Below are 15,903 nucleotides of genomic sequence, written 5' to 3'. Positions count from 1 at the left end.
CCTCTTGTTCTGTCCCCTCAGCTTAAATTCTACATTTCTTCATTATAATCACTGCCTTGCAGGCACCCTCCACTCTCCTGCTGTTGCCCTTTCCCCTTGCTTTGCCATAATCCCTTCAGTGAAACCCAAGCCCTTGTTAAATACTACTCTGGTCACTCCCTGCTCTCCCTCACAGCTGGCTGGGGCTGGAGGAGCACACACATCCTGCGGAATGGTCTGGCTTTCAGTTCCCGACCAGCCAATTCTGAATTATATTGAACACCCGAGTCCATTTTCATTGTTCACTCCCCTCTTCCTCTCTTCTCTTCAAAAGCTCTTCTCCTATCCTCCCTCCCCGCTGATTACCTCGGCTTTTATTTCATTGAAAAATACCAATCAGTGGAGAATGCCTGCAGACCTCCCCCCACCGCATCCACCTGCCTATGGGCATATGTACCCCACATGCTGCTTTGCTGTCTGTTGTATAGGGATGACTGTCTGCTTCTTTGCTTTAGATCCTGTTCACTCTTGTCTCAAGAACTTTGCTAAATTGTCTCTATTCTACATCATAAGGTTTTTCACTTTCTGCTTTACCATATCATCCATAGTAAAATGTGTTACTTTTCTTTATTGTTGAAAAAAACACAAGTTATTTCAGCAGCATGATTGAAGTAATTAATGTATCACATACTCATTTAAAGTGTATATTGCAATATTTTTAGTATTGAACAGATATCATCACATTATATTTATACAATATTTTTGTCCCTCTATACTAAAGGAAACTGCCTACTACCCTTCTTCTGCGGTCCCAGGCAATTCTTAATTTACTTTGTCTCCATAGATTTGCTTATTATGGACATTTCATATAATTAGAATCATATAATATGTAATCTTTTGTGATTCCTCTCACTTAGCACGATGTTTTCAGGGCTCAACCATATTATGGCATGTATCTGTACTTCATTTCCTTTGGCTTTTCTTTCCCCGCCCCCGGTGATTGAATCAGGGGGTGCTTTACTACTGAGCTGCATCTCAGCCCTTTATTATTTTTTAATTTTTTTTAAATTTTGGGACAGGGACTCTCAAAGTCGCTTAGGGCCTTGCTAAGTTGCTGAGGCTGTCCTTGAACTTGCAATCCTCTTCCCTCAGTCTCCCAATACACTGGGATTATAGATGGATGCCACTGTTCCTGGCTCTTTTTTTGTTCTTTTTTTATATTACATTTTATTTATCCATCCATCAGTTGATGAGGATTTGTGTTGTTTCCTATTTTGGGCTGCTAAGAAGTTTTGTGCATTAGTTTCTGCATGATATATTTTCACTTCTCTTGGGTATATATACCTAGGAGTAGAACTGCAGGGTCATATGGTAACTCTATGTTTCAACATTTAAAGAGCTGCCAAATTGTCTTCCAAAGTGGCCACCGTATTTTATATTCCCATCAAAAGCATTTTAGGATTATAATTATTCCAAATACTTGCCAATACTGGTTATTGTCTGACTTTGATTATGGACATCCTAGTGGATGCTATTTCCTTGGGCTTTTGATTTACGTTTCCCTGATGGCTAAATGATGATGAACATTTTTCACTTGCTTATTGGCCATTTGTATGTATTCTTTGGGAAAATGTTTATTCAGATCCTTTGCCTATTTTAAATTGGTTTAATTGTCGTTTAGTATTGAATTCTGTCATATATTCTGGACACAAGTCTCTTATTAGATGTGGGATTTTCAGATATTCCATTCTGTTGGAAGTCCCCCCCCCCCCCCGTTTCCTAGATAGTTTTCTTTGGAGCACTGAATTTTTAAATTTTGATGTTCAACTTGTCTTTTTTTTAAGGCATTCACATATGCTAGACTAGTGTTCTACCACTGAGTTACACCCGCAGCCCACTAGGTATTTTTGGTATTATATCTAAGAAAACATTGCCACACCCATGGTCATGAAAATTCATTTACTCTTATGTTTTCTTTGAAAAGTTATATAATTTTAGTGCTTAGAGTTAAGTCTATGATTCATTTTCAGTTAAATTTTCTGTATATATGGTATGTATGATGGGTTAGATGTTCAACTTAATTCTTTTTTATGTGAATATCCATTTGTTCCAGCACCATTCTGTTGAAAAGATTATTCCTTCCTATTGAATTTTCTTGCCAGTCTTGTTGAAAATCAATTGACCATAAATGTAAGCATTTATTTCTGGACTCTCAATTCTTGTTCCATTGATTTGTATGTCGGTGCCAATACTATACTGTTTTTATTATTATGACTTTGTAACAAAGCTTTTTATTAACCTCATTTTCCTTCCATCCCGTGGTCTCTCTTCTTCCCTGAAAATCTTTCCTACTCTCCATGGTTGCCAAACTCTTCTAAGGAGTCCACTTGTATGTTTCCCAGTTCTTTCTCCTAAGAGATACTTCAATAAGAGTTGATTTTCAACACTCCACCAAAACTGTGCTTGTTAATATTTATTGTTGTCTAATTTTTTTGATAGTAGCCATTATAAACGTGTCAAGGGGTATTTTTGGTTTATTTTCATATCTCCTATGATGAATGACATTGAACATCTTTCCATGTACCTATTGGTTATTTTTTTCATCTTTGAAGAAATGTTTATTCAGGTCTTTTGCTGTTTTACAATTGGGTCATTCATTGTTTTACTATTGAGTTATATGTCTTCTTTATAAATTTTGGATATTAACCTCTTATAAGATACATGATTTGAAAATATTTTTCTCAGTTTGTAGGCTGCTGTTTCATTTTATTGATTGTTTTCTTGTTGTACAGAAGATTTTCAGTTTATAGTTTTTTGTTTTTGCTTTTGTGGCCTAAGCTTTTGGTGTGATATCCAAAAATATCATCATCAAGGCCAACATCTAGGAGCTTTTCCTTTATGTTATATTTTAGGTATTTTATAGTTTCTGTTCTTATATTTAGTGTTTTGTCCATTTTCAGTTGATTTTTGTATATGGTGTATGGTAAGGATCTTATTTCATTCTTTTGCATGCGGAAATCAATTTTCCCAACACCATTCATTGAAGAGATTCTCTTTTCCCTATTGTCTTCTTGGTGCTCTTATCAAAAATCAGTTGACTGAGGCTGGGGCTGTTGCTCAGTGGCAGAGTGCTTGCTTAGCACATGTGAGGTGCTATGTTCGATCCTTAGCACCACATAAAAGTAAACAAATATGGGATTGGGTTGTGGCTGCATGATAGAGCGCTTGCCTAGCATATGCAAGGCCTGGGTTTGAGCCTCAGCACCACATAAAAATAAATAAAGGTATTAAAAAATAAAATAAACAGATATAATACATTCTTCCCATCTACAACTGTGAAAAATTTTTTAAAAAATCATGTTTGTATTTATTTTTTAACGTTTGATATTTTTTCTGTTCCAATGGTCTAAGAGTCTGTTTTTATACCAGTACTATACTGTTTTGATTACTATTAGCTTTGTAACATAATCTTAAGTTAGAAAGTGTGATGCTCTGACTTTTTCTTTCTCATAATTGTTTTAGCTATTTGGGGGACTTTCATAACTCCATGTGAGTTTTAGGATTTTTTTTTTTCTATTTTTGGGAAGACTGTCATTAGGGTTTTATATGGATTGCATTGAAACTGTATATGCTTTGGATAGTATGAACATTTTAACAATAATAATTTTTATTCATGAGCATGGTATATCTTCCAATTTATTTGTATATTCTTCAATTTATTTTATCAGTGTTTTATAGTTTTCAGTATATAGATTGTATTAGTTTTTCATCATACCTAAAGCCTGAGATAATCAACTTATACAGAGAAAAGGTTTATTTTGGCTCATGATTGGTTGATTTCATTGCTTTGGACTGTGGTGAGACATCATGGTGGGAGCCTGTGGTAGACCAAAACTACTAAAAGAGAGAGACAAAGAGAGAGATAGGATCAAGGGTCCCATAATCTCCTTCAAGAGCACACCCCTGATACTCTAAAGACTTCTAACTGAAAGTTGCCTCTTAAAGGTTTCACTACTTCCCACTAGTATCTCTCTGGGGACTATTCTTTAAATACATACCCCTTTGGGAACACTTAAAATTCAAACCATAGCACAGATCTTTTATCTTTTGCTTAAATTTATTCCTAGGTATTTTACTTTTTATTGTTATCACACATGAAGTTTTTTTTTTTTAATTTAGTTTTTAGGTTGCTTGTATATAAAAATTAAACTGACTTAATATGTTGATTTTGTGTACTATGACTTTATTCATTTACTAATTCTAATAGGATTTTAATGGGATCCTTGGAGTTATTTTTATGTGTAGGATAATATCTTCAAATAAAGATAATTGTATTTCTTCCTTTGTAATTTGGATATCTTTTATTTCTTTTTCTTATCTTATTGCTCTTGTCAGTACTTCTTGCAGTATATTAAATAGAACTGGCAAGAGTGGACATCCTTGTCTTGTACTGGATTTTAATGGAAAAACTTTTAGTTTCCCCCCATTGATTATAATATCAGCTGTGGATTTTTTAAACAAGTAGCCTTAATTATGTTGAGGGATTTCCCTTCTGTACCTGAACTATTTAGAGTTTTTGCCAAGAAAGTATATTAGGCTTTGTCAAATGTTTTTTCTATATCAATCAAGATGGTCATGTGGTTTTTACCATTTATTCTGTTAATATAATGTATCACATTGTTTTGTGAATATAAAATCAGTCTTGTGGATCAAGGATAAATTTCACCTGCTCATGTTGTATAATTCTTTTTATATGAGTTGTTGAATTCAATTTGCTAGTATTTACTGAGGATTTTTGCATCAATTAATCACAGACATTGCCCTGTAGTTTTGTTTTCTTGTGATGTCTTTGTGTTAGGTTTCAAAGTGATGTTAGTCTCATAAAATGTGTTTGAAATTATTCCCTCTCATGTTATTATTTTTTTGGAGGTGTTTAAGATATATTGGTACAACTTCTTTGAATGCTTGGTAGAATTCAACTATGAAGCCCTCTGGCCCTGGACTTCTTTTCGTTGGGAGGTTTTTGATTATTTCTTCAGTCTATTATTGTTTCTTTCAGGCTTTCTATTTCTTCTTGACTTAATCTTTGTAGGTCATAATTTTCTAGGAATTCATCCATTTCCTTTAAATTTGTTGGAATATTATTGTTCATTATAGTCCCTATGCCCTTTTTTAAAAATTTTTTTTGAGGCATTTGTGATCATTTATTTGCTTTCATTTTTAATTTTAATTACTTGAGTATTCTCTCCTTTCCCCAGGCTAGCTAAAGGTTTGTCAACTTTGCTGATTTTCTTAGTTTAATTATTTATGTGGTATTTAAGTTTTGTATTTGTTTTAGTTACATTCTGATATTTATTTCCTTCTGCTAATTGTGGGCTTAATTTGGTCTTTTTCTTGCTCTTCAAGGAATACTGTTAGATTGTGTATTTGGGATATTTCTTCTGTCTTTGTGTAAGCATTTATTTCTGTAAACGTACCTTTTAGAATTGTTTTTGCTACATTCATAATCTGTGGTGTATTGTGTCTCTATTGTCATTTTTCTCAAGGTATTTCTTTTCTCAAGAAATCAATCCCATTTGATTTCTTCTTTGAACCATGATTTTTCAGAAACATATATTTCCACATTTGTGAATTTTCCAAGATTTCTACTTAATCTTGGAAACTTGATTTCCAATATCATACCATTATGTTCTGACATGATGCCAGATATGATTTCAGCCTTTAAAAAATTTTTAATACTTGTGATCTAACATATGATTTGTCCTGGAGAATGTTCCAAGGGCACTGGAAAAAAAATGTATCCTGTTGTTATTGGATGGAGAGAAAGTTCTATTTATTTCTGTTAGGTACATTTGATCAAGATGACAATTCAAGTTCAGTATTCCCTTATTAATTTTCTTTCAGATCTATCTATTGTTTTAGGTGAGATATCAAAGTCCTTGTGTCTGTCTGTCTCTCTGGAGGTACTAGGGATCAAACTCAGTGGTGCTCTTTCATCAAACTACATCTTCTGATATTTATTTTCTTCTGTTTTTTTTCTCTGCCCTTTTAAAAAAAATATTTTGAGGCAAGATCTGACTAAATTGCTATGGCTGGCCTTGAACTTCCAATTCTTCCGTCTCAGCCTCCCAAGTAGATGGGACCACAGACATGTACCTGTCTGTTCCTGTATTGCTATATCACCCTTCATGTTTATTTGTATTTGGTTTATCACCCTTCATGTTTATTTGTATTTGGTTTATATGTTTAGGTGCTCCAATGTTGGTTGTATACATATTTACAATAGATATATTTTCCTGATGAACAAAACACCTGTATCATTAAATAATTTTCTCCTCTCTCTCTCTCTCTCTCTCTCTCTCTCTCTCTCTCTCTCTCTCTCGTGTTTGTGGCAGGAGGCTAGAGATTGAACCCAGAGCCTTGCACATGACAGGACACTGATTTACACCTAGACTATTTTACATTTTATTTTATTTGAACTTGCAATCCTCCTGCCTTACCTTCCCCACCATGTCCAGCCTTCTATTTTAGTTAGCTTTTGCATTACCATGGCCAAGACACATGAGAACAACTTAGAGGAGGAAAAGTTCATTTGGGGCCTACAGTTTCAGGGGTCTACAGTTTCAGAGGTCTCAATCCATAGATGATCGACTGACTCCCTTGCATGGGTCCAAGGTGAGGCAGCACATCATGGGTAAAGGGACCAGTGGAGGAAAACTGCTCAGCTCATGGTGGGGTCAGGGAATAGTAAGGGAGGGGCAATATCTCTCCTTCCAGGGAATGTCCCCAGTGACCCACCTCTTCTAACCACACCCCACTGACCTACAGTTACCACCCAGTCAGGCCATTCAAACTAGGATGGACTTAGGTTATGACTTTCATAATATAATCATTTAACTCGAATTTCCCTTCATTAATAGGAGCTTTTGAGTGCTATCTCATATTCAACCATAAAACCTTCTTTGTCTCTTGAGACAGTTTCATAGTTGAAGTCTATTTTAACAGATATAAGTATAGTCACTCTTGATCTTCTGGTTATCATTTGCATGGAATATCTTATTCAGTTCTTTCACTTTTAGCCTATGGTCCTGAAAGCTTAACCTATTTTGTCTCCTTGTCTCAGATGTGGAAATATAGTATATAATTATGTAATATGTAACGGTAAGAATATAATTATGGTAAAATATGTACAATTAAAATTAACATAGTTTTAGTTTTAATGTACATTAAAATTAATATATTAATATGGTTATATACATAAGCCTTAGATTATGATTTCCAACATATTTTAATGCACCTGTGTCAATTTCATTTAAATATTTGCAGAGTTGAAAACTTGGTATTTAATGGATTTAGTGGGTTTCTTATAGACATCTTATAATGGGATTTTTTAAAAAAGATCTGCTTAGCCACTCTGTCCATTTACACCCAGGCTTACTATTGATAGGTAGGGATTTGATATTGTTGTTTTGTTGTTTGATTTTTGGTTGTTTTATAGCTTTGTTCCTGTCTTGTTCATATTTTTGTTTTGATGATTTTTTTATGGTGCTAAGTTTTGATTCATTTTCCTTTACTGTTTAAATGTCTGCTGTAGTTTTTTGTTTGGTGGTTACTGTGAGACTTACATGAAACATCTTGTTTTAAACTGATGGCAACTTCTATCACATACAAAAACTTTAGACTTTTGCTGTTCCCTTTACAATTCATGCTTTTGATGTTATAACTTGCATTTTATATTGTATACTCTTTAACTTATTGTAACTATAATCATGATTGACCATTTTGAGTTTAATCTTCATTCTAGAGATACATGATTTATAGATTACTATCACAGTTTTAGAGTTTTGTAAATTTGTGTCCTTATTGCTACCAGAGTTTTATATTTTCTTACATATTCATTTTAGTAATTTTTGCCCTTTCATTTCCATTTGAAAAAGTCTCTTAAGCATTTCTTAGGCAGGTCTAGTGATGAACTCCCTCAGCTTTTGTTTATGAAAGAATATTTCTCTTCATTCAGAAGGCCAGCTTTTCTGGGTATTCTTTGTTTTAGCTCTTGAAATGTATCATCCCATTTTCTCCTGGCCTGCAAGAAGAAATCTGCTGATATTCTAATGCAAATTCTCCTATATGTGACTTGATGCTTTTCTCTTGCTTTTTTAAAAAAATTCACTCTTTGGCAGTTTGATTTTAATGTGCCTTTGAGAGAATATCTGTAAATTGATATATTTGGGCACATTTGAGCTCCATGGATCCAATGTCTGTACCATAATTTTCCTGAGACTTTGAAAATTTTCAGCAAATATTTTATTAAATAATATTAAATAAGCTTTTTTTTTTCTCTCTCTCTTCTCCTTCAAGGAGCTCCTAGAATGTGAAAATTTGTTTGTGTAATCATGTTACCTATGTTCTGTGGGCTGTCTTCATTTTTCATTGTTTTCTTCCCCCTCTGCATAATTTCAAAAAGTCCTTTCTTCAAGTTTGTCAATTCTTCTGTTTAATCTACTGTCAATGAAGCTTTCAGTTTACTTTTTATTTCATTTAATTCTTTAGCTCTAAGATTTTTGTTTATTATGATAGCTATCTTTGCTGAATTTCTCATTGAGATCTTGAATTGTTCTTATGATTTTGTTGAATAGTCTCTTTGTACTCTTTTTTTCTGAGTTTCCTTAGTATCCTTTATATCATTATTTTGAATTGCTTTTCATTCAGTTCATCCATTTCTGTTTCTTTGGGGCCAATTATTGAAGAATTCTTGTGTTCCTTTGGTAATGTCATGGTTCGTTGCTTGTTCGTATTTCTTGGGGCCCTGCATTGATGTCTGTACATTGGTGGGGCAACCATCTCTTCCAGACTGTACAGAGTTGCTTTTGTCGGGGAGGATTTTTTCCCTGCAGATGGGGCCTGAGGAGCTGGCTGGCCAGAATGCAGTAACTGTGGTTCCATATAGGTGCAGTGCTGTAGTCTCTCTGCAGTTTCTTCAGTTATGATCAGTGTAATTACCATGGGTCACTTAGTGGTCCAGGGTCCAGAAGTTTGTGACAGTGATGGTGGCTGCATGGTGGGGAGTTCTAGCTAAGGGGATATCTTTTGGTGTTGGGTCTGACATGGTTCATAGGCAGCTACAGAGGCACTGGGATCCAGAGCAAAGGTCCTCAGAGCAGCTATGGAGTTGGGTTTCTGACCTTAGGGTCTTACAAAACTATTTTATCACCGGTGACTTGACATGTGTGTTCATTCTCTGAGACAAAAGTGGATGCATTTCTCCCACTAAGTCAGAATCGGTTGCTCTGAAGGATGTCCCAGCAACTTGGGCCCAGGGTACTGGGATATAGCCTTGATTCTGCCCCCCACGAGGGGCAGGGCGTAGCACTGCCATGGTTCTGGGGAAGAAGGGGTGCTCTAGATTTTCAGACCCTGGGGAACAGGGAACAGTTTCAGTTTGGGACTTAGATCTCATAGTTCACAGTGGCAGCTTGGGCTACATTAGATGAGGTACCACACAATGGTGATTCTGGGCCCTGGGGTGGTAGGACATGGCTCACCATGGTGGGACAGTAACTCAGGTTTGTAAGGCTAAGTTTAGCAGCAGCAAGGACTCAGAATGGCAAGATGCTGCTGTGGCTTGGACCTTGGAGAACAGGGAGCAGCACAGTGATCACTGCAGTCTCGGAAAGCTGGAGTGCCTCAGCAGCTTTGACTTTGGAGGACTAGTAAAATTCTAGGTAGGTAGGTTACTGTGATTGTTTGGCCTGGTGGGCAGCATGGCATAGCTTAACCAAGGCTCTGATTTCCTTACATGCAAAGTACTGTGTCTTTTTGGCCCCGGAAATTGCAGCTGCAGCAATTAGCAGAGCCTCAGGAATCCTGAGAATGGAGCACCATATCAATTGTTGTTGTGCAGGGAGATATGACTACTTCGGTGTGAAAGGCATAGTCTTGGTTGGGGGGACAAGGTACCACTTTAGCTTGGCTGTAAAAGTGGGTGCACCAGTGACTTCAATGAGAGAAAGGGAGTGACTGTACAGTTACTTGGCCCAGGAGGTAGGTTGTAATAGCAGTGCTGCATTGGGGTGGCACCTTACCAGGCTGGGGTGGTGCAGTGGCAGCTGAGCCTCATGAATGGATAGTTACAGTGGCTGCTCATCCCCGAAGTGAGATGCACTCTAGCAGTGGCTCTTTTTCTGAGGTGATGCAGAACAACAGCAGCATGGGCCATGGTGTGATTACTGGGGTGGTGGGAATAGCATTGGCCCTTTTTGTGGGAGTAGGTTAGCCTCGGGACTGCAGGGAGCACCCTCAACTGGGTTCAAAGCCTGAGGACTGCAGGAATCTCCAACAGCAAGAGACTATGAGGCTCTACTGGTGATTGGGCTGTTGGAGTCCTCTCACCCTTTCCTCACAGGAAGAAGTCTACCCTGCCTTCATGCTGTTCCTGATGGTGTGAATGCGATAGTGGAGATAGGTGTTTTCTTTTCTTCTCTGTGTGGTCGTCCTGGGTTTCTGCACGCTACAGGATTTCTGTTGCTTCTTTGCTGTTCTTCATTCTCTATTTTCATTACTGTGGTTGAAATGTAGTTGTTTGTTTATTGCTTCTTTTCTTCCTGTAGGATAGAAGAGTCCTAGGAGCTTCTAGTTTGCCATCTTGCTGATGTTGTTTTGTTTGGTTTTGTAAGGAACTGCCAAAGTATCTTCCAAAGTGGGTATCATTTTCCATTTCAGTCAGAAATGAATGAGAGTTCCTTTTGTTCTACTTTCTCTCCAACATTTAGTGGTGTCATTGTTTTGGATTTTGGCCATTCTAATAAGTATATAGTAGCATGATACTGCTTTAATTTGTATTTTTCTGGCATATAGTGAGAAACAACTTTTTATTTGCTTATTTGCCTTCTATATGTCTCCTTTTGATGAGGTATCTGTTTGGATCTTTTGCCCATTTACTAATTGGATTGTTTGCTTTCATATAGTTGATTTTTTAAGAGTTCTTTATGAATTTTGGATAGATGGATCTTTTGCAAATGTTTTTTTCCAGGCTGTAACTTATGTTCTCATTTACTGGACATTGTCTTTTGCAGAACAAAGGGTTTTTTAAAATTTTAGTGAAGTCCAAGCTTATTATTTTTTTTGTGAATCATACCACTGCTATTATACCTAAAAAGTAGGTGTCATACCCAGGTCACTTAAGTTTTCACCTGTGTTATCATCTAGGAGTTGTATAGTTTTGCAGTTTACATTTAGGTGTATGGCCTATTTTGAGTTAATTTTAATGAAGGGTTGAAGGTTTATGTCGTGTGTGTGTGTGTGTGTGTGTGTGTGTGTGTATGTGTGTGTTCACACTATTTGATGAAAAGACCGTGTTTGCTCCATCATAGTGCCTTTGTCCCTTTGTCGAAAATCAGTTGTTCATATGTGGTTCTGTTTCTAAAATCCGTTATTTTCCATTGATATTTTCTATTTATTCTTTTGTCAATGCCGTATTGTCTGAATTACTGTAACTTCATAATAAACCTCACATATCATCAGCCCTCCAAATTTGTTCTTCTGTTTCAATATTGTGTCTTTGGGCTCTCCATAAAAACTTCAGCATCAGTTCATTTATATCTACAAAATAATTTGGTGGGATTTGAATTGAACTTGTATTGAATCTATAGATCAAGTTAGGAAGAACTGACATTTAGGCAGCATTGAATCTTCCTGTTTATGAACATGGAACATCTCTCATTTAGTAGTTCTTTGATTTTTTTTTTTTTGTCAGAGTTCTGTAGTTTTCCTCATACAGTACATAAGATATTTTGTTGAATTTGTACTCAAATATTTCATTTTGGGAGGATACTGATATAAATGGCATTATGTGTTTAATTTCAAATTCTACTAGTTCACTACTGGTATATAGGAAAGTGATTAACTTTGTTATCCTACAACCTTGGTTTAATCACTTGCTGGTTCCAGGATTTTTTTGTTTATAACTTTTGGATTTTCTACATAGATGGTCTTGTTAATCTGTGAAGAAAGGACATTGTTCTTTCTTTCTTCCTAATCTTTATAACTTTTGATGTATTTTTCTTTCTATTTATGATTAATTGGGTAGGCATTCCAGTACAGTGTTGGAAAGCCATGTTGCCTTATTCCTGAGTTTAACAGAAAAGCTTCTAATTTCTTACCATTAAGTATGAAGTTAGCAGTGTTTTTGAGATGTTCTGTATCATGTTGAAGAATTTCTCTAAGTTTGTTGAGAGTTTTTATTATGAATGAGTCTTAGATTTTGTGAAATGCTTTTTCTGCATCTATTGTTATGATTGTATGATTTTTTTCATTTTTAGCCTCTTGATCAAATGAATTATATTGATTGGTTTTGAATGTTGTACTAATGTTGCATCCCTGGGATAAATCTCACTTGAGCTATGTATTATTATTTTAATACATTGGTGCATTCAAGCTGCTGATTTTTTTCTTGGGGACTTTTCCATTTATGTTAGAGATGTGTTTCAGTAGTTTTCTAGTAGTTTCTCTCTGGTTTGATGTTTGTATAGTGCTGGCCTCAAAATGAGTTAGGATATAATTCTTCTGCTCCTGTCTTTTGTTAGGTAGTTTGTCACAGTGACAGAAATCTAAGATCGATAACTTAAAGGAGAAAAGGTTTGTTTGGGTTACATTTTCAGAAGTTACTTGACCCTGTTCCGTTAGGCCTATGGGGAGTGCACTGTGGAGAAGTCTGTTCATCTTATTGTGGTCAGGGAGCATAGAGGAGAGGAGAGTCCAGGGTCCCAATGGCTACTTCAAGGGTATGTTCCCAACTTTATTATACTAGGACCCACCCCTAAAGGTTCCATCACCTTTAAAACAAAGGCCTTTGGGAGACCACAAACTGGCAACCAAGCCTCTGGGGGACACTCCAGTTACAAACTATAGCACATCATGTGAAAACCATTTTAGAGAATTAATAAAGTTTGTTCTTTAAATGAATTTGCTAGTGAACCTGTCTGGGCCCGGTGCTTTCTGTTTTGGAAGCTTATTATTTATTTAGTCTCTTAGGTATAAGCCTATTCAGATTGTCTAATTCTTTTTATGTAAATTCCAGCAGATTGTGTCCTTCAAGGAACTGGTCCATTTCTTCTAGGGTATCAAATTTGTGGGCATAGTTTGTTCATAATATTCCCTGAGTATCTGATTACCCTTTGATTGTCCACAGGACCTCAGTGATATCCTTTTTTTGATTTTTAATTCCATTGATTTTATCCTCTTTTATTCTTAGTCAGCCTACCTAGAGGCTTATTAATTTTATTGATCTTGTTAAAAAATCAAGTTTTGATTTTCTATTGGTTTCCTATTTTCAATTTCATGAATTTCTGCTCTTTTTTCTTTGGTTAATTTTAGATTTAATTTGTTCTTCTTTTGAAGTTTCCTAAGATGGAAACTTATATTATTGATTTTATAGCTTCCTTTTTTTCTGGTATAGGAATTCAGCACTGTACATTTCCCTCTAACTACTGTATCACTGTGTCTGACACATTTTGATAAATGGTGTTTTTACTTTCATTTAGTTCAAAATATTTTAAAATTTTTCTTCATATTTCTTCTTTGACCCATGTGTTGTGATAAACTTTGTTATGTAATCTCCCCGTATTGTGGGATTTTCTAGTTATCTTTCTGTTATTAATTTCTAGTTTAATTCACTTGTGAACTGAGGATAGTCATTGCATGATTTCTTTTACATTTGTAAAGGTGTGTTTTATGTCACAAAATGTGGCTTATCTTGGTCAGTGTTCCATGTGAAATTGAGGAGAATGCATTCAGTTGTTTAGTGAAGTACTTGATAGATATCAGTTATATCCAGTTGATTGCTGGTGTTGAGTCAACAATGTTCCTAATGATTTTTTTGCTTGATGGATCACTCCATTTTTGGTTAGAGAGATATTGAAGTCTCTAATCACATTAGTGGATTTATTCAATTCTTATTGCAGTTCTATTAGTATTGCTTCATGTAGCTTGATGCTTTGTATTTAGGTACATGTATATTAAAGATTGTTATGTCTCCTTGGAGAATTGACCCATTTATCATTATGTAATACACTATTTTTTTTTTATCTCTGATGACTTTCCTGGCTTTGAAATTTGCTCTTTGTGAAACTAATGTTACTACTCTTGCATTGTTTTATTTTTAAATTTCTTTTACATGTTGATGGACCTTTATCTTATTCATTTATTTATATGTGGTGCTGAGAATTGAACCCAATACCTTACATATGCTGAGCCAAAACCCCAGCTGTCTTGCATTCTTAACATAAACATTTTTTTTTTTTTTTTGGTGGTACCAGTGATGGAATCCAGGATCTCATGCATGTTAGAAAAGCATTCTACCATTGAACTGCATCCCCACTCCTTTTTAGTTTGAGACAGTGCCTCCCTAAATTGCTCAGGCTGGCTTTGAAAACCTGTGATCCTCCTGCGTAAGCCTCCTGAGTCACTGGGATTACAGGCATGAGCCACCATACACATCTTTATCTACTTTTAATTTATATATTTGTATTTAAAGAAAGTTTGTTATAGAAAACATTATGGTTGGGTCTTGTTTTGTTTTTGTTTTAAGCATACCAATCATTTAATTCAGTTCTTGGTAAGAAATAAATTTAAAACTCCAATTTGTGAGTATATATTTCATTTGTTAGAGTAAAAACAGATTACATATAGCCTTGGAGCCAAAGAATAGCTTTGATTTTTGGTAGAATTTGTGAGTCCACAGCTATCTGATTAAACTTGCACTGCTATAAAGCTCATATTTCTCTTTTTCTATATTGAAGATCTTACTTTCCTAGCATCTCAGCTTCTATAAATGCTGCTTCTTGAAATAAGCATCAGTGAAGTGTTTTGGTATTTACGCACTACTGATGTCAGCTTTTGTGGAGGTAGCAATGACAAATTTCTGGTGTATTATCTGCAGAAGAATTCAGTTGAGGGATACAGGTCCAGTCACAAGTAGCAACTCGGAGCTCAACTGCTTCAGGAAACCACTATCCTGCCTCTGTGGCCCCATCAAGGATGAACAGGAAGGATCCAGAAGGAATGCTAGCTTCTAGTTTTCTCCTGTATGGCTGAAGGGGTGTTTGCTTTGGTCCAACAGCTCTGGAGGCACATCTTCAGTAGACAAATATGTAGGCACTTAGCAAAGCTTTATCACCTAGGTATCATCATTCTTGTCACCACCAAATGGTTTTGTGACAGGAATGAGAAATTTCTCCTTTGGTTTTAAGCAGTTAAGTGCTGCCTCTTGTAGATGTCCTTTCTGGAATACATACCACATTGGTGATATCTGCCAATTCCTCTAAGGATGAGGTTTCAGCTGCAGTGGGGTTTCCCCTTCTTGTCATTTTAGCCTGGAGGTCATCCTTTTTAACCTTACTATTGGCATCAACCTTCTTGGCTTGGGGTTTCTCCTCTTTGCTATCCAGATTTTTATTCTTCATTTTACAAGATGGGAAAAAAACGGGTGTTGTTGTTTTTGATCTATTCTGAAAAGTTCTGTGTTTTAATTGGTGCACATAGATTATTGATGCTCAAAGTGATTATTTATGCAGTTGGATTAATATTACCATATTGGTTACTTTGTTGTCCTTATTTTTTGTTCCTATTTTTGTCTTCTAGATGTTTTAGGTTGAGCATACTATATGATTCTGTTTTCTCTCCTTTCTTAACATATCAGATATACAACTTGTTTTTGTCTTCTTTTTAACTTTCCTTATCCTAGAGGGTGTTTTTTTTCCTTTTTTTTTTAAACTTTGCTTGTCCTAGAGTTCCCACTATACATTTACAACAAATCCAAACCCACATACAAATAACTACATTCTACTTCATGAGTAGCTAATAAAACAAAATAACCCATTTTTCCTCCCATCATTTCAATTTTATATATGCATATATAAGAATATCTAA

The 15,903-nt window shown here is 35.6% G+C and overlaps 1 protein-coding gene and 1 pseudogene across 4 annotated transcripts in view; one reads left to right on the top strand and one right to left on the bottom strand.

Moving 5' to 3' along the window:
* The window catches only part of Scamp1 (secretory carrier membrane protein 1), a 103,979-nt gene that overhangs the window by 26,996 nt on the left and 61,080 nt on the right, over positions 1–15,903 (top strand). The window lies entirely within an intron of this gene.
* On the bottom strand, positions 14,604–15,437 carry LOC143400022 (large ribosomal subunit protein eL6 pseudogene; annotated as a pseudogene).

This window comes from Callospermophilus lateralis, chromosome 5 (genome assembly GCF_048772815.1).
Source record: "Callospermophilus lateralis isolate mCalLat2 chromosome 5, mCalLat2.hap1, whole genome shotgun sequence".
NCBI lineage: Eukaryota > Metazoa > Chordata > Mammalia > Rodentia > Sciuridae > Callospermophilus > Callospermophilus lateralis.
The sequence above is the reverse complement of the archived record's forward strand: the minus strand, read 5'-3'. Positions and strand labels throughout refer to the sequence as shown.